Here is a 24,771-nt window from a genome sequence, read left to right as displayed (position 1 = left end):
TAACCCACAGAGTGGTAGTATAACAGTCCACAATTACTTCTTAGTTTGGGTTAGGAATTAAGTATTCTAAAGATTAATTATATATGCAATAAAATCTGGTAGAACTAATAAAGGAAACAACTCTATGCAAGGAAAATAAGATGTGTTTTTGGTAAGAAAAGGTATGAGGTAGGCAGATGTAGTTTTGGTTAAGGAAAATGTAGAATAATATTGTCCTAAAACAAAACAATTGGTTGTTCCAGAATAAAAAGAAAGAGAGGAAAAGGAAAAAACAGGAAAAATCTAAATGGATATTAAAAAGTCATACAAGTTTTGTGAAAAGGAATCTTGGGAAAGGATTTTGTATGTGGTGATTGGAAGGAATTCATTTAGAGTTTTTAAATTTAGTGAGTTTTAATGTCAGTAGTAACACTGGTACAAAATTAGAATTTGGTTTTCTCTGTGTTGAAAGAACAGTTTTCTTACATTATTGATCTGCTCTTAATAATAAATTATAAACAGAGGTTTGTCTTTATCTTTTGAATAATTTGCCCAGAAAGTAAAGATTTTATATCTTATGAAAATAATTTGCTGTGCTTCATTTTGTCTTATCATACCTTTGATTACTTAAGAAAACCTGTCTTCTCAATATTAAAAGAACTAAGTTTTTTACAGCTTCATAACTTTCTGTATTTACCTTCAAAGTTCCTGTCAGATTGGTTAAATGGGCATTTTTAACAAATTTTCCCCAAATCAAATTCTAAATAAAGTCTTTTTACCTCAGTATTTTCCAAAGAACCTCTGGAACATCTCAAAAGTTTGTTTTCTCTCTTTATTATAAAGAGATTAGACTGAGTTACACAGGAAGCATTGTCAAGTAAAAAGCAATGCATATTTGTAAAAGTATATGTTATTAATACAAACGTTTCAGAAATTATACAAAATTTCTAACAGTCTGGTATGTCCTGGTACAATATTATCAGTCATAATTCCAGTTATTATCTCAAAATATTGTGTGCCACAGAACTAATCAAATTTTTTGTCAATGTCATTATAATGAACACTCTTCAGCCCTTTAATCATTTTAAGTCTTGTCATTTATAAACAGTCATTGTTTTACTGTGATGCTTTTGCAAAAGTGAGATTCGTGGAAAGAATCCTACCAGGTACCCTTGACCCCGACACTGCTGCCAAATTAAATTATCAAAACTTGTGTGCATATTTCACAACTGTATAAGGCCCCACCTAACATCTGGTTATGTATAAATGCCAGAGACCTAAAAATCAAAGGGACTATAAGAAGAGAGATAGCTGACATTGAGGGAGATCACTTCATTCTAAAACATTGGATCACAAACATTTATTCTCATTCCTTCTTCTCTCACTGGCCATCCTTTTCCTTATTCTAACACCATGAAGGACTTTATAATTATTTTGTTTACATTTTGTCTTGGAACGATAATGTCATTGTTCAATATCTCAGGCAATTTCAAAGGAGGGTAATCTAATATTCAACCAACTGTTTGATTTGCTATGATGCTAATGATCCTGTAGTTCTGCCTATTACGAACTTCTCCATAATTTCCAAAGCTTCAGTTTCTCTGAAATAAGCTTTCTGAATATACACTTCTGGGGAAGTGAAGACATAGTTAAATGAAATACATAAGCAGGCCAATTGGCTGAAAGAATTATCCCACTATGTGAAATAATGTCTTTACTTATTTGATTCTAACCAGTTTGGGTCATAGGGAACTTGGCTCAGGAGCACGCTCCAAACCATGGGCTGATAATTTTTATTGTCTCCCTAATAAGGGATGTTCTCCCAAAAGTTTTAAATGAGTATGTGCAGCCATTGATCAGCCAACACAAGTTAAACAGGCAAACAAGACCTCATTCAGTGCTATTGTAATAGGGTCAAGATATTCAACTCAAATTCACTAAAACAAAAGGATGGAGGATTTCTCAATGCTGGGATAAGCAAATGGAAAAACACTAGAGAACATTAGAAGGACAGTTGGTCAATGTGATAAGGCCATCTATGTTTGCTAATTGTCCCTTTTCAGAGTTAGGTTCCTACCTGCCTATAGAAACTGGGAGATGGGGTGTTATCTTTCATATTGATTCAGTTTCAAAGGGATAGGACCCTGGTCCTGACAAAAATATTCCAAAGTGTAGAAGATTTACATCTCCAATGGGTAGAGGAAGAATTTTCAATTACAAGTTTTCTAAAGTAAATGTTAAAAAAAAAAAAGGGGGAGGTCAGGACTCATAGTCAAGAAGAAGTCTTTAGAAAGTTTAGATGAGATGACGGGAAATTTAAGGCAGCCTTGATTGCTGCCTAGGTTAAGAAACTTCAGAAAACTTATTTATCCAATGATCACAGTTGAACAGCAGTGCTGAGGCAGATAATCCACAGGGAAAGGGCTGAAGGTCATTGAGAAACATGTTCTTTGTTGAAGCCAAAGAGAGCCTCATCTCTGCACAAAGACTAGCTTTTTCTCTAAATATATTTTTTGTTGCATCTCACAGGTTTTTGATTTTGGTATTCTTGTTATTGTTAAATTCAAAACATTTTCTAATTACATTATGATTTCTTCTTTGATGAACCAATTTGCAAACATGAGATTTCTAGTTAACATTCTGAAATTAATTTCTAGAGACTTTTATTCTCTTTTATTCTTGTCAAAATATGTTTTTTTTATTTGAAATTGTTGACATTTGTTTGCTCAAAATTTATGTTCAAATAATTGGTAAATTTTGGTAAATGTTTTATGCATTATTGAAAACTGTTTATTCTGCTATTGGGGAGTGCAATGTTCTCTGTATAGCCAATTAAAACAAATGTGTTAGTCTTTTATGCTTGTTACTCAGATTATTTTTAGTCTTGCTGACACATTTTATGTCCTTTTTCTATCAACTATTGAGAAAGAGCTGATTCAGAGCTCTCTTACTCTGAAGATAGATTTTTGTTTTTCTTCCAGTAATTCTATGAAGACTTTCATATTTTGAAATTATTTAATATAACCTAAAATGATTATGTTTCATAAATTGAGTATTTTCTTATATTATTATCTTTTCTCTAACAATATTTTATACATTTCTAGGTGTTTGTTTTAGATTAATATATTTATACCAGTTTTCTTTCAGTTACAGTTTTCTTGGTGCCATTTGATCCATTGCTTTGAATTCAAATTCTCTGTACAATTAATTATATTTTATTTGCATTACTTGTGAATAGTTTGATTTTTAACATATTTTATTAAATTTGTTCACTACTGGAGTATCTAGTATATCAAATTATGCTTATAATGACTAACACATTTGTTTAATTTAATTTATTTTATAGTATCTATTTTTCTTCTTGTGTTATATATTTTTCTCTTTCTTACATTCATATTGATAATTTTTAAGGATGCAGTTTTTCCCATTATTGAACTTTATGTTTTCTATTTCAATTTATTTAGTAAATAGCTCAGTAATTGTAACAAGTATAATAAACTTATTACACTACAAATTTAATAATTATCTTCATCTTCTTCATGAACAGTGAAAGGGCAGATTTGAGTTCAACATTTTTCTAACATGTACACTGACACCGTGTTCTTTAATTTTGTTTAATTTTAAATTTCTCAATAAATTACTATTACTATTCTCATTCACAAAATATCATTTCTTTGTGTACAAAATTATAGGTTGACTTTATATTTAGCATGTTCAAAAATAATTTAACTGTGTTCAGCCTTCCATTTTTGCTAATGGAGACTCAGCATTAGCTCTAATTGTTACTTTATTACAAGAACTCTTTCGTCTAGCTGTCTTTTAGATCGCCTCTAAAGCTTGTCTTTTACATGCTATACTGACTCTATGGTAATAGTTCTCAAAGTGTCAATCCCAGACCAGCAGCATTAGCATCATCTTGTCAAACATGCAATCATGAGACTTACTGTGAATATCTTTATATTTCTCCCCTCTGAATTGGTTGAGCTTCAAGAATTTGTGGGTTGATGCATTTCATGCAGTTCCTTGATATGTTTTCAATTATGTTTGTTGCCTCCCCTCACTCTTTCTCTCTCTCTCTCTCCCTCCCCCTCTCTCTCTTTCCTCCTACTGTGATTCCAATTAAAAATAACTTCTCCTATATGTCTTAGTCAATGTTTATATTTTTATCTCTTTTTCTCCCTCTTGCTGCATTCTGTGTAATTTCTTTATATCTATTTTCCCTCTAAATTTGTCATTATCGTATATAATTGTCTGACAATTAAGTAGAATGATTCATATAAGTTAATGTATTTTTATATTTTTCATTTTTTCTTTGTATTTTTCACTCACAAAGGGAAGAACTCCTTCATTTTATGCTGTTTTATTAATTTTATTTGGATCTATTTTTTTCAGCTTGTGTGTACCCATTTTCATTTCTAAGGAATATATTGGATTCCCAATACATTATTCCCTGTTAGTTTGCTTAGCATCTAAAGAATGGTTATTTCTGGATAGGCTATTAAAACTGAGTTTTTGGCTCACAAAGCTGGCTATTCCACAACTACCTGCTGAATTCCATAACTACCTGCTGAATTCCATGACTGCATAGCTATTAACAAATGCAGGTCACTTATACTACTACAGATTAGGAAAGGTAGGAAAGGAAGAAACTTTAGTTTTACTGAAAGATTTTTAAATTATTTTCAGTCATTCTCAGGAAGAAACACTCAGAGTCACCTTTTATCTATTCCCTTAAAAAAAAAATTTCCCTTTCATCTCTGCTGTTCTTTTCATTTTCTTAAGTGAGGTAGTCCTCATTTAAATTATATTTCCTAGTAACATTTTCCATAATTTCCTTATCTTCAATCAAATGTAATCAATACAGAAAGGATTTTTTTGCAATGTTTGGGATTATTAAATTTTCAGTCTCCAGAAGATTTTATTCTCATTCTTAGTTTTCTTTAATTTTGAGTAATATCTTTATCTGAGAGAACATTAGGTTAAAATATTATTATATAAATATGAATTTATTTACATTAATATAAATGTTTCAAAATGTATGACCTACTGGATAATGAATTATATATATTATTTGTTTCACTATGATCTTTTATATAGACTTCTGTTGTGTGATTTATGTATTATAAATATAGGATACAAAATGATTTCTGGCTTTTTTTAATTTTACTGGTACACTCATTTTCTTTAGAACACATTAAAGGCCACATGTTGACATTAAAATACTGATTAAGTGCAATTTTTAGATTTGAGTATTCTCTTTCTACCAAAAAAAATCATATTCTTTCATTGTACTAAGATAATGCTCACCTTTAGGTGATGAATTTTCAGTTCAGTTCAAGTCTGTTAAGTTTAACATGGGCTTATTGGAACAGTCATAGTGAATGATATAAAAATTGTACCACTGAGACTCAATTATAAGGTAGAATATACTATTCAGTCTTGCTGGTTACAGTGCATCTGGGATTTATTTTTTATCTTTCTTATCTAGCTGTATGTCTCAAGTTGGTATTTTCATCTAGTCACATAGATAAATTTAGTTATCTTTAACACTTGTGATTTTAATCTGTATTTCCATTTTATTTCATTCTTTCTTATTCCTAAAATATTACATGGAAGTTGACTAATGTTTTCTGTACTCTAACATTTCTAGCAACTCTGTAACTATTTAAAACATGTTTACAGTAGTAGAGTAATTTCAAATGTAACTATGAGAATCTATTGACATTTTAGTTGCAATACTAAACATTACCAAGGTAAAGTCTCTCAGACCATTTTTCAGTAAGTGTTTTTGCTGTTTTTCCATTTCAATCAGTAAGATGTTGAATCTATTCTCATATTATTCCAATAATTCAGTGTGAAAACAGATATAATCACAACAGATTGAGAACCAATGACTACATAAAGCTGCATTATTCATATTATGTTTAGAAATAATCTTTTGTGGACTGAAAAAAATGTACAATGTAAGAATTGTGAGCTAAGTTTTATCTGGGGCAAAATAAGAACTATGACCTGGGAGACAGCATCTGATATCTTTGCAGAACTACTCCAAAGAAGTTGAGGGAAAAATCTATGTATGTATGTGTGTGTGTATATATATATTTTAGTGAAGAGGGGTTTCATGCAGCACGCAGTCAAGCACAAATTTTGGCAGAAGATTGTTGCTAGTCATGAGAAGCAGATGTCACTATTAATGGTTTTAGTGATTTTCTAGATATAAGGAGATGCAAGAATTTGAGTTCATAAAATCTTCTGAGAACATCTATCTGAAGGCCTGTTCTGACAGTTTTTCTCAGAGTACTGAGTGCCTCATTCCTGATCTCCACCATGAACTCCTTTCAGGAAATGTTGAAGGTTAGTGGCTGCAGTGGCTCATGATTTCATATAAGCAGGGGTAGATGAAAGTGTCAATGTGATTCAGTCCTTGTAGAAGCAGATGCTAAGTGCCAACTTTCAGTTGGCATTGTTATAAATAATGGATCATTATGAAATAGAATAGTGAATAAAAAATAAAACTAATGATTCTATATCTTTGTATTTTTCTTCATTAATGTGAAAATAATAAAATAAATCTAGTTTAGTATGGCTATTGAAGTTACAGGAATGAGTGGACACTCAAAGAGAGATGATAGAGCAGACATCCAAAATGAAGTTAACAAGGGAATTATTGACAAATAATATGCTAAGAAGTAGTTTTGTAATAATTAAGAAAATTTGATCACTAGCTAAATATTGAGATTACTCTTAATTATTTTTTACTTTAATAATATTGTCGTGATTATATTAAAGACTAGTCTTTTTAGGAATACCTGAAAAATAAACAGTATAGAAGTAGTATGACTTCTTAGATTTGCTTTAAATAATGTAGATCAGAGGATTGAGTTAAATGGCAAAATAATCAATGCTAAAAAATATGTTGAAAATTTGTAAAGATGATAATGGTTAAATATGGATTTGTTATAGTAAGCCAGACCTTTTCTTTTAAATACATCTTGTTTATCATTTTTCTAATACATAAGAACACACATGCCTATTGCTGGGTTTGCTTGTTTAAATCAAAAGTTGGAGAGTGGAAAGATTATGATTTTTGAAATCAAAGAGACATAGATTTAAGCCTGGGCTTCTCCAGTTCTGTGATATTAAGAACTTGGTGGACATCTAGCAATTTTAAAATGTTATCTGGAAATTAAAAATACAATAATAGCTATGTATTTGTGTGTGTTTATGTGTGTATAATTTTCTAAATGTAGAGTACTAAAAAATGTAACTAAAGAAGGCACTATTCTAAGCATTTTGAATATATTAACTTATTTAGTTCTCAAAACAAACCTATGAGGTATTTACTATTGCTATGCTTATTTTGTAAATGAGGAAACTTAGGCAGAGAAAGTCAGTAACTTGACACAGGTTACACAGGTTTTTTTATTATGATTATGATGTCTGGATTTAATCAGAACAGTCTGGCTCCAATTATGTTCTGAATCATCTTACCATCTAGCCCTTGTTATCTAACAAATACAATGATCACATGATAGCTATAGATATCTATACCTCTATCTCTCTACTTGGGTATATATATATTTCTCATTGAAATATAGGTTTCTTTTTCCCTCATTATGTTTCTTTGCACTCAACAACTAAAACACATACAGAACATGAGGGTAAAGGAATATAATGCCCTCTGAAATTTGTTTCTAATAATCAACAAACCTTAATTTTCATGATTAGGAATATTTCATGATTTCTACAAGTTTCAGTAGACAGCACTGGTTTTATGGACTGTATATTCTTGATTTTTCTGTTAAGTGATATACCTCCAGGCTTGTAAATTCTTGCTTTATGGAAAAGAAACCAGAGTAAACCATGACATTTTTTGATTTCCCAAATGAGAACTAGCTTGCTATCAAAATGATGACATCCTTTTGCCTTATTTTCAGTAGTTTTGATTATTTTTCTTTGTTATTCTGTTAATTTGTCCATTGAAATAATAAGTGCCAAGCAGTGCACTTGATGATAAAGATATTAACAATGAACAAGGTAAACATGAATCTTATTCTTATAGAGTTTATATTATTTTAAGAACTAAAAAGTAATAACCAAATTATTTCAAAATGATATGAAAAGTGCTAGAGTAGGGGAAATACAGAATAATATATAATATAGACAATATCCCTAAAATAGATTAGTAGGCATGATGGAAAATTTATAGAGAAATTGATATTGAAGCTAAATTTTGAAAAATATTGCCCAGCTGTGAAATTAAATGAAACTATATGTAAACAATAAAAAGTAACATTATACATGGTATCCTTGAGGAATATTAACAAGCACAGGTATAAGCTTAAAATGGATCAGAATTTAGGTTTGAAGGAAGTATTAAGAGATATGGCTAGACAGATAAGCTGGAACCATAGGATAGAAGACGTGTAATCCCTGTTAAAAAATGTTGTGTTTTATCATAAGAATAATGGGTGACCAATAAAAATTTTAAACAAATGATCACATTTGCATTTTAAGAAGATTATTCTGGCTTTAGTGTGAGAAATAACTGGAAGAAATCAAAACTGTAATCAGGCACAAAACTTAAACTGTTCTCACAACTATTCAAGAAGAGAATATGGTTCTTACATCAGAAGAGCCTTACTAGTCTTTTACAAAAGTGGGGGAAATGAAATATATTTATGAGTTAGTATCCAAAAGACAAATATTTTTTCTGGTTGAAGCCAGAAAAAAGGTCTCAGAATATACCTCAGTTTATAATTTAGGCATCTGGTAAGTGGTAGTAGTACTTTTTGTTAATCCAGAAACAACAGGGAAAGAAAATTCTGGGGCAATCATTATGAGTTTCATTTGGGATATTTCAAGTTTGTCAATTTTGAGTTGCATATTAAATATTCTTATATTTCAATATGATTGTAGTAAGTTAAAATGGGAGATAATGATAATTGAGTCATTAAGAATCAAATATCAATTGAAACTATTGGAAAGGATACTATCAATGCAGAAATATTAAGTAGAATGAGAAATAGAACATGACCCCTACTGAAGGGTGGGGGAGAGGAAGAAGATTCTCCTGGGTATCTGAAAAATCACACCAAAAAATCAGGTGAATGACTGTTGACTTGTCATGCCCTGATGTAAAAGAAAGATAGTGGGTCAAGAAATAAATGGTTAGTCACGTAATATGTTGTTCAAAGTTAAATAATTATTTTCATGAATGTCCCAATGGAGTCAAATGGGTATAAGTAATATTTCAAGAAGTTGATGTGTAAATGAGAATCAAAACAAAATAATGAGAAACATTAAAAAACCGTTTTAAAGGAAGACTTTTCATAGTGAATGTTCATATATGAATATTTATTAGAGGGAATTCTGTGTTACATCTGTCACCTGGATTAATTTTCAACAACGTGATTTTTTTTTCATTTTTAAAAGTATGATAGCCACTGCACATCTACTAGTATGAGCAAAATCTAGAACACCAACAACATCAAATGCTAGTGAGGATGTGGAGCAACATTAACTCTCATTCATTCATGGTGGGGATGCAAAATGATGTAGCCACATTGGAAGACAGTTTGGCAATGCCTAAACCACTGAACATACTTTTACCATGTGTTCCAGCAATTATGTTCCTTGATATGAATGCATAGGAGTTGGAAACATATGTCCACATCAAAACCTGCACACACATGTTTATAGCAGCGTTATTCATAATTTCCAAAACTTGGAAGGAACCAAGATGTCCTTCAGTAGGTGAATGCATAAATAAACAGTGGCACATACAGACAATGAAATATTATTGGGCACTAAAAAGAAATGATCTATCAAGCAATGACAAGACATGGAAAAAACTTAAATGCATACTGTGAAGTTAGAGCCAATCTGAAAAAAAAATTCATACTGTATAATTCCAACTATATGATATACTTTAAAAGGCAAACTGTGAGACAACAACAACAGAAAATTAGTGATTTCCAGTGGTGATATTAGGGAAAGATGTGAGTAGGTGAAGCACAGAGAATTTTTAAAGCAGTGGAAATACTCTGTATGATATAATGATGGGTGTATGTCCTCAGACATTTGTCCAGACCTGTAGAATGTAAAACACCAAATGTGAACTCTAAAGTGAACTATGGACTTGGGTGACTATGATGTGTCCGTGTAGGTTCATCAATTGTAGCAAATGCACCATTCTGGTGAGTGATATGGATGTTGGGAGAGGCTATGCACGTATCAGGGTAGAGGATATACAGCAAATCTCTATACTTTCCTCTAAATTTTGTTGTGAACCTGAAACTGTTCTAAAATAAATAAATAAATAAAATCTTCTAGCTAGAAAGAAAGTGTGACAATGATGCTCCAGGTCCAAATAAGATGGAGTCATCACACTGTACCTTGTTTCTCATACTTAATCCTGAATAGAATATATGGAATATCAACTGAGGACTAAAAAGTAAGAAAATGGGAAAAAGGACAATCATTCAAAGAACTGTTCATGGTAGATCTAGCCAATGTCTAGGTTCTTGTCTCATCCTAGAAAGAATTCAGAGATAAGTCAAGGAAGTTAAGAAAGTAAAATGAGGATTTATTAAGAGATATATAGTACACTCTCAAGCAGAGAGCGGGCAGGCTTAGGTGAGTGGCTGCCTTGTGTTTCTTTGGAAGTTGGTTACATTCAGTGTAAAAAGGAATGGACAGAATATTCATTGGGGAGGGAAGGGTTTGGAGTCATGTTCCCTAGACTTTCATCCAAACTCCACCTTCCCAAAAGGAGGAGAAATTTTTGTCCTTATTTAGTCTGGATCGGAAGTGTCATAGAGTCCGTGCATGATGGATATTTCTAATCTGCAAGGCTAATTTTATTGAAATGAGGGCATAATGAGCAAAAGGCTATATTCAGACACTGGGGTTTCTTGTCTTTTACCACCTTTCTTTGTCAGCCTCTAGGCCACTCATCACCCCAAAATGTTTGGCTACTTATCAGCCCAGAGGTCTCGCTTTTCCTTCTCTGCCCAGGGACCCCTGGTGCTTACATGATGTATGGTTTCCTGTATTTTGCCTGTGCCCCTCCTTTCTGCCCAATTCCTGTCATTTGGCCTGCGTCCCCCTTTATCTGCTCATATCTAGCTATCTGCCTACTCCAAAAGTACCTCTGAATAATTTTTGAGTTTCCAAATTTTCCCCTCTGGTATTCCTTATGTTGAACTCATCACATCCACAAAATTCAGAGATGACATTAGCATAGACAGAAAGGAATACAGGAGAATCCCAATAGTTTACCTAAGAAATGAGAAAGAAGCCACAAAGAAAGTATGCAAATCTTTCATATTTCTTCTTCACTTTAAAGATTTCCTTTATTTTATCAACTCCACCACTTAATCCTATGAAGAGAAAAAGGCAAAAAAAAAAAAAAAAACTACAGAAGAGGAACCTCTCTCCCCTTCAGAGGACATGTGATCACAAGAGGATGAGGTAAATGCCTATTGTTATTTTTCCTTCTCTCTTTCTTCTCATCACTTGCCCATGAAATAGGCACTGTGGAGATAAAGATACAGAAGAGAAGAATAATGAAGACCCCTGTTTTCCTTTAGAAGGACCAGACAAGGGATCACCAGGAAACAGGAAAGTACAAAGCAGAGTGTAAGCAAGGAGGATCTCAGAAAGACACCTATAAATTTGTAGATAGTGAGCTTTCAGATATTAGAAACTATGGTAAGAAGACTGGAGTGCAACAATCTCTCTAACCAGAGAAAAGTCTTTAAATATCGTACCCTTCTCTTATGTCTTTATGAGATTAAATCTGCTATTTCTCCCATGACAGAGTTCAGAAAAATCTCTGTTCAGTCAGTAATGTGAAGATAACTAAATATTTTATTTTATAAATTGTAGTAATGACAATTTTTCATCTCTCAAAAGAGATGAAAATGATAAATACTTGAAATAAAATGTTTAATTTAAATGTTGGCTTGAGAAAAATTTTAATTTTATTGACCTTCAGTTTAGCATTTTGGAACATAGAGTAATAAATATAATTACAGTAATAATAATAAAGCTAACATTTATGAGCAAAAGTTAATTCTCACAACAACCATATGATGTAGATAATCCCATGAAGAGGATACTGAGATATAATTTTTTTACTTCCCCAAAGTTTCTGTCATATGCACATTGTGTTCTCATTAGAAGAGTGGCTTAGCAAGAATACATAATACTATAGTGGTGGCTACATGTTATTACGCATTTGTCAAAGCCCATAGAATGTACAACATCAAGAATGAGCCTTAGTGTAAACTATAAGCTTTGGTTAACAATAGTGTGCCCATGTTGGTTCATCAATTGTACCAAATATGCCACACTGATGAGGGATGATGAGGATGCTGAGTATATATGTGTGGGTGGGGAGGGCTATGTATGAACTCTGTATTTTCTGCTCAATTCTGTTGTGAACCTGAAACTACTCTAAAAGAATAAAGTCTATTAAAAAAAAAAAAACAAGAATACAGAAGCTAAATTTCTATTTGATGGGTAAAGCTATGTAGAAAATATAAGATTAAGTTAATATAAAAACTGAAGATATTAATTAGCTTTTTTTTTAATTTATACATTCTGTATTGTTAAGAGGAAACGATTCTGTACCTATTGAAAGAAAGAAGAGCAAAAAGAGACCATTAATGATATGATAACAAATTAAATTAGGAAAAGTGAAATCTTTAAACTTCAGTGGAGTTCAACAGAAAATCTCAGAATGTGGTTTGGCAATTAATACAGAACTTATGCTAAGTATTTTGGCTTAAAATATCAAAACAAACAACTTTAATCAAATAAGCATTTTTGAATGTTAGAGAAGATGTAAATTATTTTGCTTTTCACAGGACTCAGTATAGTGACTTTAAAATAATATTTTTGTGGAACACCTTAATTCCCAAGGTGGAATATTTTTATTGTCTATAAAAGTTAAATAAGTAATATGGTTTACATATGTATAAGGTACCATTCCTTAGGTAGAGCATACTAAGCAGAAATAACCAAATCAATTTTTACATCAAGTGACATGCTAAACTGAGAGTAAAATATGGCCAAGGTGATGGTTATAAAATACTGCTTCTATAATTTTAATAAAACTTATAATTTTGGAAACTCTAGTTACCTGAAAAAAGACATGACCACATATTCTTAGACATCTCCTGAAAGTATTGACACCTGAAGTCAAGGATACTCAAGATAAGGGCTAATGTCCAAGGTTCAAAGCAAAACTAAGAATTTGCTACCATGATTTGTCACAGCAAAACTAATAGCATGAGTGCTCCTGAATTCTGTCTTATGATGATAACAGTAAAAATAAATGTAAGCATTACTTTCTTTTTTCTATATTCATGTTATTTTCCCTTTATTGAAGTATAGTTGGTTACAATGTGTCAATTTCTTGTGTACAGCGTAACGTTTCAGTCATAAATATACACACATATATTGATTTTCATATTCTTTTTATTAAAGGTTACTACAAGATATTGAATATAGTTCCCTGTGCAATAGAGAATAAATTTGGTTTTACCTATTTTTATATATACTAGTTCATACTTGCAAACCTTGAACTCCCAACTTACCACATCCCACTCAATTTTTTCCAGTAACCATAAGAGTGTTTACTATGTCTGTGAATCTGCTTCTGTTTTGTACATGAGTTCATTAATGTCTATTTTCCTTCTTTTTTTAGATTCCATATATGAGTGATATTATGTGGTGTTTCTTTCTCTTTTTAGTTTACTTTACTTAGAATGATAATTTCCAGGTCCATCCATGTTGCTGCAAATGGCATTATTTTATTCTTTTTTTATAGCTGAGTAGAATTCCACTGTATAAATATACCACACCTTCTTTATCCAGTCATCTGTTGATGGACATTTAGGTTTCTTCCATGTCTTGGCTATTAAACATTAGTTCTGCTATGAACATTGGAATGTATGTATCTTTTTGAATGAGACTTCCTTCTGGATATATGCTCAGGAGTGGATTTGCTGGATCATATAGTAAGTCTATTTTTAGTTTTTTGAGGAAATTCCATACTGATTTCCATAATGGCTGCACCAAACTACATCCCCACCAGCAGTGTAAGAGGGTTCTCTTTTCTCCACAGCCTCTCCAGTATTTATCATTCATGGACTTTTTAATGATGGCCATTTTGTGGGTGGGAGGTGATGCCTCATTGTAGTTTTGATTTGCATTTCTCTGATAATTAATGATATTAAGCATCTTTTCATGTGCCTATTGGCTATTTGTATGTCTCCATTTGCGAATTGCTTATTTAGGTCTTCTACCCATTTTTGGATTGGGTTGTTTGTTTGTTTTTGTTATTAAGTTGTATGAACTGTTTGCATATTCTGAATATTAAACCTTTGTCAGTCACATCATTTGCAAATATTTTCTCCCACTCCATAGGCTGTCATTTTGTTTTGCTTATGATTTCCTTTGCTGTACAAAAACTTATAAGTTTAATTAGGCCCCATTTATTTATTTTTGCTTTTGTTTCTATTGCCTGGGTAGACTGTCCTAAGAGAACATTGCTAAGATTTATATCAGACAAAGTTTTGCCTATGTTTTCTTCTAAGAAGTTTATAGTGTCTTGTCTTATGTTTAAGTTTTTAAGCCATTTTGAATTTATTTTTTGTGTATGATGTGAGGGTGTGTTCTAACCTCATTGATTTACAAGCAGCTGTTCAGTTTCTCCAACACCATTTGCTGAAGATACTTTCTTTTCTCCATTGATTATTCTTAGCTCCTTTGTTGAATATTAATTTGTTTTAAGTCTGTGGGTTTATTTCTGGGATCTGTATTCTGTTCTGTCAATCCATATGTCTGTTTTTGTGTCAATACTATGTTGTTTTGATTACTGTAGATCTGTAGTATTGTCTGAAGTCTGGGAGAGTTATTCTTCCAGTTTCATTCTTTTTCTTCAGTATTGACTTGGCAATTCTGGGTCTATTTGACTCCATATAAATTTTAGGATTATTTGTTGTAGTCCTATGGAAAATGTCCTGTGTAATTTGATAGAGATTACATTAAATCTGTAGATTTCTTTGGTCAGCATGGCCACTTTAACAATATTGATTCTTCCAATCCAAGAGCATTGTGTATCTTTCCATTTCTTTAAGTCATCTTTAATTTTCTTAATCAATGTTTTGTTTTTCTCTTCATATAAAATCTTTCACCTCCCTGGTCAGGTTTATTCATAATATTTTATTTTTTGGATGATAGTTTATTGTTAGGATAAATAAATGCAGTGATTTTTGTATGTTAATCTTGTATCCTTCTTCCTTGCCAAATTCTTTTATTACTTCTAGTAGTTTTTATGTGGAGTTTTTAGGATTTTCTATATATAGGATCATGTCATCCTCATATAGTGACAATTTTGTCTCTTCTCTTCCAATTTGGATCCTTTTTAATTATATTTTCTTTTCTGAAAGCTGTGGCTAGCATTCCCAAGACTGTGTTGAATAGAAGTGGTGAAAGTGGGCATCCTTGTCTTGTTCCAGATTTCAGTGGGAAGGCTTTCAACTTTTCACCTTTGAGTATTAAGCTGACTGTGGCTTTGTCATAAATAGCTTTTATTATGTCAAGATATGTTTCCTCTATACCCACCTTGGTAAGAGTATTTATCATAAATGCGTGTTGAATTTTATTGAATGCTTTTTCTGCATCTATTGAGATGATCATGTGATTTCTGTCCTTTCTTTTATTGATGTGGTGTATCCCATTGATTGATTTACCTATGTTGAATCATCCTTGTGTCTCTGGGATGAATCTAACTTAATCCCAGTGTATGGTCTTTTTTACATGTTGTTGGATTCTGTTTGCTTATATTTTGTTGAGGATTTTGTATCTATGTTCATCAAGGATGTTGACCTATAGTTTTCTTTTTTGTATCTTTGTCTGGCTTTGGTATCAGGGTGATGCTGGCTTCCTTAAATGAGTTTGGGAGTCTTCTCTCCTCTTCAATCTTTGGAAGAGATTGAGAAGGATTGGTATGAGTTCTTCATTATATGTCTAGTAGAATTCCCCAGTGAAGCCAACTGGTCCTGGACTTTTGTTCATAGGGAGGTTTTTTGTGGCTGATTCTATTTTCCAGGTAGTGATCTTACTGTTCAAATGATTTATTTCTTCTTGATTCAGTCTTGGTGGACTGTATGCTTCTAGAAATTTGTCCATTTCTTCTAGGTTGCCTCAGTTTGTTGCCATAGATTTCATGGTATTCTCATGGTTTTTCGTATTCTCTGGCATTGGTTCTAATTTCTCCATTTCATTTCTTCTTTTGTTTATTTGTGTTCTCTTTCTTTTCTTCTTGGTGAGCCTGGTCAGAGATTTGTCAATTTTGTTTATTCTTTCAAAAAATAAGCTCTTGATTTGCTTGATTTTTTTTTCTATTTTTTTAATCTTTATTTTATTTATCTCCTCTCTGATGTGTATAATTTCTTTCATTCTGTTGACTTTAGTTTTTGTTTGCTATTCTTCTTCTAATTCTTTTCAGTGGTAGGTTAGGATGTTTATTTGAGATTGTTCTTGTTTTTTGAGGTAGGCTTGTATTGCTATGAACTTCCCTCTTAGGACTTCTTTTGCTCAATCCATTGATTTTGTGCAATTGTGTTTTCATTGTCCCTTGTCTCAAAGTATTTTTTAATTTCAGCTTTGATTTCATCATTGGCCCTTTTTTTATTTTTGTAGCATATTGTTTAGTCTCCATGCTGTCATTCTTTTCTTATTTGTTTTTCTGTGCTTAATTTCTAGTTTCATGGCATTTTAGTCAGAAAAGATGCTGAAAATAATTTTTATCCTCTTCAATTTGTTGGGGCTTCTTTTGTTCCCATGTATATGGTCTATCCTACAGAAAGTTTCTTGCTCCCTTGAAAAGAACATATATTCTGTTTTAGGGGGTATGTAATGTCCTAAATATATCAACAAATTCTAACTGTTCTATTTTGTCATTTAGTATCTCTGTTGCCTTATGATTTTCTGTCTGGAGGATCTTCCAATTATGTCAATGGATTGTTAACTTCTACTATTATTGTGTTCCCATCTATTTCTCACTTTATGTCTGTTACTATTTGTTTTATATATTTAGGTGTTCCCATATTGGGTGTATATATGTTAACAAGTGTAATAGTCTCTTCTTGTTTAGCTCTTTTGATTGTTAAATAATACCCTTCTTTATCTTTCTTTATGACCTTTGTTTTAAAGTTTATTTTGTCTGAAATCAGTGTTGCAACTCATACTTTCTTGTCATTTCCATTTTCATGAAATATATTTTCCATCCTCTCACTTTCAATATATGTGCGTCCTTCACTCTAAAGTGAGTCTTTTGTAGGGGGCATATAGTACATTCTTATTTTATTATCCAATCTGCCACTCTATGTCTTTTGATAGGAGCATTTAGTCCATTGACATTTATGGTAATTATTGATAGATATGTGTTTATTGCCATTTTGAAATTTGTTTTCCATTTGATTTGGTATTTCTTCATTGTTTCTTTCTTTTTCTTATTGTTTCTTTTTGTAGTTTGATAAATTTCTTTTGTATTAGCTTGGTTTCTCTTTGGGTTTTGTTACTCTTTTTTGTTTTTGTTGTATGCTATTGACTTGTGGTTACCCTGTTTTTCAAGTATATTAATCGATTACTATATCTGTTTTGCTTTAGAATGGTAGTAATATAAGCTCAAACACATCCTAAAAAGAATGAAAAAAAGAAAAAAAATCTGTTTTTTCTTTCTCTTCTCTCCTCCCTTTTACGATTTTGATGTCCTCTTTTAAATCTTCATGTTTGTTCTGTTGCAACTCATCATAGTTACATTTCCAATTACGTTTTCTCCTTTCTGTAGTTTCCTGCTCTTTTCTATTTAAAGTAGACCTTTCAATATTTCTTTGAGTGTAAGTTTAGTATTGCTGAATTCTTTTAGGTTTTGCTTGTCTGTGAAATTCTTTACCTTTCCTTCTACTCTATAGGATAGTCTTGCAAGATAGAGCATCCTAGGTTGTAGCTTTCTTCAGGACTTTGGATATATCTTGCAGCACCCTTCTGGCCACCAGTGTTTGTGTAGAGAAGTCAGCTAAAAGCTTTATGGGGTTCCCTTATAACTAACCTTTTTAAAAATTTTTGGCTACCTTTAGAATAATTTATTTTTCTTTAACATTGCCATCTTAATTATAATATGTCTGTGTAGGTCTGTTTGAGTTCTTCTTGTTTGGGACTTTCTATGCTTGATGTACTTGGATATCTGTTTCCTTTTTAGGTTCAGGAGGTTTTCAGTCATGATTTATTCAAATACTTTTTCAATCCCTTTTTCTCTTTCTTCTCCTTCTGGGACCCCTATTATGCATAGTTTGGTATGCTTTATATTATCCTATAGGTCCCTTATATTGCTTTCACTGATTTTCAACTGCTTTTCTGTCTGCTGTTCTGGCTGGATGATTTATGTTATCCTGTCTTCTAAGCCACTTATTCATCCCTCTGCATTATCTAGTCTGCTTTTGACTGCCTTTAGCTCAGCCCTTATCTCAGCCATCGAGTTTTCTGTTCTTAATTGGCTCTTCTTTATAGTTTGTTTTTATAGTATTTTTATAGTATTCTCTGTCTCTATTCATAGTCTTTTTCATTTCCTTCAGTGTTTTTATCACCCTTTTTTTGAAATCATGATCTAGGAGATTGTTGAGGTCTATCTTATTGTTTGTTATTTCTGGGGACTTCTCTTGTTCATTTAACTGGGAATGATTCCTCAGGTTCTTCATTTTACTTATATTTCTCTGGCTGTATGGATTTAGGAATATCAGTTATCTACTGTGGTCTTGAGGGCTTTTTTATTTTCAAAGTGGGAGCATTCCTTTGTAGACATTGCACATCTAATAATTATGTCATGAGGGCTGTTTTAATTATGGATTGTTGCCACATCTTTCTTCAAGTGTGTTGGTGGTTATCCCTTTGATTAGGAGTGTGGTTGGTGTTGTGGTGACCAGAAACTGCCCTGGTTGTTGAACAGGGCTTCATTTTTTAATGTAGTTGTTTTAGCCCTGGCAGAGGCTGGGTCTGCTTTCTAATTGTTGGAATACAGGCTTACACACCTATTTCTGAAGTATGTTATGTGATAGGCATGGTTGGAGTGCTTCAGCTGGAAGAAGAGCTACTGAGTATTCCTCTGCTGAAGATGTCAACTGGGAGGTGCCCTCTGTGGTGTTGTTCTGTCACTAGTTTTTTGGGCTTACACATTACTGTTTGCTCACACTGCCCTTGTCCCTTTCTCAGCCATGGGAGTGTCAGCAACTGGCCTGATGTCCCCCATGTTCTGTGCCCACTGAGTCACCAGTGCAGATCTGCTGATGTCAGGCACCAGAACCTGCCATACTAAGTGTACAGTCATGCATGGCACCTGGATCTAAGTTGTGCTACAGGGTCAGCACAGACCCCTTCTCCATGTCCATATAAGCTATGTAGGCCTGCTGTAAATTCTAAACCTGCCCACATTGTGTGCTAGGAATCCACTACATCTTAGAAGAGTAGGTCCACAAAGTCACCAGCTGAGCAAATCCACCCCCTTTGCCTAGGTCTGTAAACAAATCTCAGTAAGTCTTGCCTATGAATTTGTAGGACTTTTAGGTATGAATTCATGTTTCAGCCCTGCCTCCACTGGGAGCCACACATCAGGAATTGTGATGACTGTGACTGATCCTCACTTCTTTTCTCATGAAAATGCACTAACAATGGTGCTGAGCAAGCCCTCTGGGCTAGGATAGACAGCAGTTATGGCTCAGCTCCATTGTGCACCTCCCTACCTTAAGCGCCAGCAGTGTTGCTTTTTTATGGGGGGGTCCCAAGCTGTTCTGTTTTGCATACATTCCCAGCCACAGCCCATACCACACTCCAACCCCTTTAGGCTGCCTCTATGCAGCCAGTCACAGCCCTCTTCCCAGGCTCCATAAGTCACCAAGCTCATCACCAAGCTCCAGCAGTCAGTCCCAGACCACCCCTGCCAGCTTGCATCTTGGGCTGCAGATCACAGGGACACTTTGTACCAGTTTCTCTCAGTTCTGTGTGCCAAGCAGCTGTTGTTTTCTCCTCCAAGTCTTTTAAGCCCCCTTTCTGTTCCCTCTGACTTCCCCACTGGAGATGGGGTATCCCAGAATAAAGGTGGTTTCCCTCCTTTGCTGCTCTCTCCCTGCAGAACAAGTCCCACACCAATTTCCTTTTCTTCCCCCCCCCCTTTTTTTTTGTGGGGAATCCTCTTGTATTTAGAATAAGAGATATTCTTCCAAAGTTCAATAGGCATCCTGTGTGAATGGATGGGTCTGTAGATGTAATTCTTGGTGTATTCATGGGAGTGAGTGAGATATGCATCCTTCTACTCTGCCATCTTGGCAGCCCCCTCTTACATTCACATTCTTACCATAAACTCCACTATCTAAAAATAAGAATGAGTTTTTGTACATTAAATAACAATGTGACAAAAAAAAAAAAAAAACACTGCATGGAAACTAGCCCTCTTCTAAAAGTGTTTCATCTGTATAAACTTTGATTTATTGTTTTTTTTAATTAATTCAGTACTGATTTGCATAGTAGGGAACTGTAATGGTACAGAGTAAGGTCTCTAAATTCTGTTGTGTGGAATAGGAAATGTTGGCAAATAGACAAAGTGGAATTTGAGGGACACACTAACCTGATTTGATTAAAGATGGTGACATAAGTATGGGTAACAATAAGCTTTGACAATATAACTGAGATTCTGATCATATGAAAGTCTTTGGTGTTTTGGTGCAGATTTTTATAATTTTGACTGAAGGTTAGGGGCTGACTTTTATAGTGGCAATCAGACTTAGAACAAATGCTGGATGCCTCAGGTATAGCACAGACTTCGGGTCTAACAACATTGTTTGCTTCTGGGTAACACTGCAAGAACTGAGGAAGACAGCCAAGGAAGGATCACAGAAGGCTACCCAAAAGTTGGCCAGATGATGTTCTCAGGAATGCTGGCTGATCAGAGTCAGCAAACAAACTGCAGAAGCTTGGGTTGCAAAAACCTAAGAGGCAAAAGTCAATGACATTGATTTCAGTGCAGACAATTATTTTTAACAAGCATGGATTTTGAGCAGACATAGCCTGTCCAGCTCCCAGGCTGCTGACCTTGAACTACAGGAATAACATTTGGTTTAACCTTATAGATGAGGCTGAGACTTACCTAGATCACTTTAGATATTGGTTGATAGAACATAATCTTTACCTTTAAACCTCAACATACCTGAATCTTCCATAGGAAAGAAGATTAGGAAATCCTTCTTGAAAATTTTTATTGTTAGCTTAAATAAGCGTCTTTTACTGCTCAAATTCCATTTTGTTTGGGCTGAGAAGGGAACTTTGGATGGAGCTAACTGGATTCACATGTTTAAATGCCCTTTCCTATATTCTCAATTTTTATCTGTATTGCTTATCCTTTACAGCATAAAGATAATCTTCTTAATGTTAAACTCATAAACAGAGAGAGTAAAGCCACTATAGCACAGGAATAAACATGGATATTCACATGAAGTGTGGAAGTTATGTCCATTTATAATTTACAATGGGGGCTTGGAAAAACAGGGAGCATAAAGAGGATATAAAAATAAAAAGAATCTGAATATACTGGATGGGAATAAAAAGAACTTATATAAAGTATTGACTGGAGCTATCACTACTGTTCATTTGTAAAACTTGAGAGAAAGAGGCAAAGTATCTAATGTTGCTCTCTGAGGGAAGAGAGAACATGCATAGGGGAATTCTCCTAATACTGTTATTTAAAAATGTGTAGTAGATGGCGGAGTAGAAGGACGCTCGCAGGTCACCCTCTCCCACAAATACACCAAGACCCACATCTACAGACCCACTCAGCCAACCAGAGCACCTGTGGAACTCCGACAGAACATCACCCTCTCCAAAAGATAGACGCCAAAAATCTGGTAGGAGAAAAGGAAAAAAGAAAGAACAAAAGGCAAAGCAGCGCCGGACGGTCCCGCGGGGAGGGAGCGGCAAAGGAGGACTGGCGCTCGCTCGCTGGGTCTCCCCTCTCCAACTGAGAGGCCAGCAGGACGGAGGGGGAGCCTCCGAGGCTCGGATCTGTACACAGCAGACCTTGACTAACAGAACTAAGTTAAATGGGCACAGAGCGTCCCCCCGACAGGCAGCCTGAGACGCGGCCAGCAGCGGCTGGCAGGGCCAGGCTGCACAAGCCGGGCGGAGGACGGGGGCGGCTGCACAGAGGCAGCCCCTGGAGAACGCAAGGGGCTGCGCGCCGTGGCTGTGGGTGCACAGGGCAGAACAACCTGGGCCCTCCGTAAAACAGCAAGGTTGATGTGCTCTCCGAGGAAGGGTGCACACCCCCATCTCTGAAAACCCGCGGAAAGTTTTCGGGGGAAGAGAGGCGGGGCTCAGGCACAGCCGCCATATCCTCCGGCGCTGAGCACCCAGGCGGGGGCGGGGGCGAAACCTGCATCGGCGCGGAAGGGCTTAGCAGCCTCAAAGGCCAGACTGAGACTGGCCTGCAGCCCGGGTCAGATAGGATCCTTCCATCCTGGTCCCTCAGAGAACTTGCTCCACAAAGACAAACAAGGAGCTGGGTTCTGGCTGGGAGCAGGGACAAGGCTGTCCCTTGGTCTTCCCCAAGCCCACCTGCGGAGCCCCGACCAGGGCAGAGGGCGGACCAGGGCGGAGCGCGCAGCCGCACAGAGCAGCGGAGCTACCCGCGGCGCAGGTAGAGAGCGGCCCCCGCCTTTCGGGCAGGAACACAGCCCCTGACCAAGGTGCTGGGAGGGGGCAAGGCCCGCCCTCCTACCCGGCCAGTCTGCAACATCTGACTGCGGCATCTGGAGGGGCAGCGACCCGCCCGCCCGCAGCAGAGGAGAGCTGCACCAGACCCAGTGTTAGGAGGAGGCACGATCTGCTTGCCGACAGGTGCTGGGAGCAGCACAGAAGAGGGCGCCAATGGAGGGCCTCTGAAAACAGCAAGCTGAGCTTCCAAAACAGGACGAAGACAGAAATACTTCACATTAAAAGCACACAGACTCCAGGAGAACACCGACAAACCCACCCCCCTCCTTTTTTTTTTTTTTAAATCTTTTTTTACCTGTTCTATTTTCTATTACTCTCTTAATTTTTACTTCTTAATTAATTTCTATTTCTCTTGGGTTTTGATGTCCTGTTATTGATTAGACACAGGTTTTAAATACATCTATTCATCTTCCCCCCCCCCTTTTTTTTTAAATCTGTTTTTACCTGTTCTATTTTTTTTACTCTCTTAATTTTTACTTCTTAATTCATTTCTATTTCTCTTGGGTTTTGATGTCCTGTTATTGATTAGACACAGGTTTCAAATACATCTATTCATCTCCCCCCTTCTTTTAGGTAAATGTTTTAAAAGGACGTCTTAACCCGATTAATACTTTGCTTCAATTCATTCTTCTATTATTCATTATATACTGTTTTCAAACCCTCTTTCTCCCTCCTTTTAAAATTCTTTACCTCTCTCTCTTATTTTTCCTCTCTTTTTTTCCTGAGTTCTATTCCTAAATAAGCATTAGATAGATAAAATCCTTAAGAGCCAAAATAAACATCTGATATTTCATAAACCACAGTGCCAGAGAGGTATGAGCAAGATGAAGAAGCAGAAAAACCTTTCCCAATTAAAACAACAAGAGAAATCCCCTGAAAGAAAGATCAATAAAAAGACATCGATAGCCTACTAGCTTAAGATTTCAAAAAAGGAGTGATCAAATTGCTGAAGGAAATAAAAAAGATAGCGTTTAGAGATATAAAATATGTCAAAAATGAAATTGAAGCTATAAAGAAGAGCCAAGTAGAATGGGTAAACTCATTGACAGGGATGAGGAATGATCTAATAGCTGTGCAAAGCCGACTAGATAATGCAGAGGAACGAATTAGTGATCTAGAAGACAGGGCAATAGAAAGCACCCATTCAGAAGAACTACAAGAGAAGCAAATAAAAAATAATGAAAATAGCATAAGGGACTTATGGGATAACATAAAGCGTCCCAATTTTCGCATAATAGGGGTCCCAGAAGGAGAAGAAAGATCAAAGAGGATTGAAAAGGTTTTTGAAGAAATCATGACTGAAAACTTCCCAAACTTAAAGAAGGAATCAGATATCCAAGTACAGGAAGCTCAGAGGGTCCCAAACAGGAAGAACCCAAATAGACCCACACCAAGACATATCATAATCAAGATGGCCAGAGTCAAGCATAAAGAAAGGATTCTAAAGGCACCAAAAGAAAAGCAAAGAGTAAGTTACAAGGGAACCCCCATAAGGCTCTCAGCTGACTTCTCTACACAAACACTACAGGCCAGAAGGGAGTGGCAAGATATATTCAAAGACCTGAATGAAAAAAAGATGCAGCCTAGGATCCTTTATCCAGCAAGGCTATCCTTTAGGATAGAAGGAGAAATAAAGAGTTTCACAGACAAAAAAAAAGCTGCAGGAGTTTAGCAACACTAAACCCATGCTAAAAGAAATATTGAAAGGGCTATTCTAAATAGAAAAGCAGCAGGATGCTACAGAAATGAGAAACTCACAACAGGAAAGGTGATAACTCATGAATTACAAATAAAGTAAACATGAAATTATAAAAGAAGACATACAAATCACTGAGAGTGGGAGAGGGAGGCAGGGAAATATAGAATATCTTTTCCTTTCTTTTTTAAATTTTTTTAACAGTAGGATGGGTTTGAGATCATGTTACTATCAGTTTAATAAAAACAGTTATAGTAATG

General features: G+C 34.8%; 1 long non-coding RNA gene across 2 annotated transcripts in view; it reads left to right on the top strand.

Annotated features, from left to right (window-relative positions):
- The window catches only part of LOC141579815 (uncharacterized), a 74,546-nt gene that overhangs the window by 4,616 nt on the left and 45,159 nt on the right, over nucleotides 1-24,771 (top strand). The window contains exon 2 of one of the 2 annotated variants that reach the window (XR_012511828.1): nucleotides 11,330-11,454. The exons of the other annotated variant lie outside the window; for it this stretch is intronic. This is a non-coding gene — a long non-coding RNA (uncharacterized LOC141579815). The remainder of the gene's footprint in view (nucleotides 1-11,329; nucleotides 11,455-24,771) is intronic. 2 annotated transcript variants of the gene reach the window in all.

The sequence above is a fragment of the Camelus bactrianus genome, chromosome 14 (assembly GCF_048773025.1).
Source record: "Camelus bactrianus isolate YW-2024 breed Bactrian camel chromosome 14, ASM4877302v1, whole genome shotgun sequence".
NCBI classification, from domain to species: Eukaryota; Metazoa; Chordata; class Mammalia; order Artiodactyla; family Camelidae; genus Camelus; species Camelus bactrianus.
Note: the sequence above shows the minus strand (reverse complement) of the source record. Positions and strands in the feature narration are given on the sequence as shown.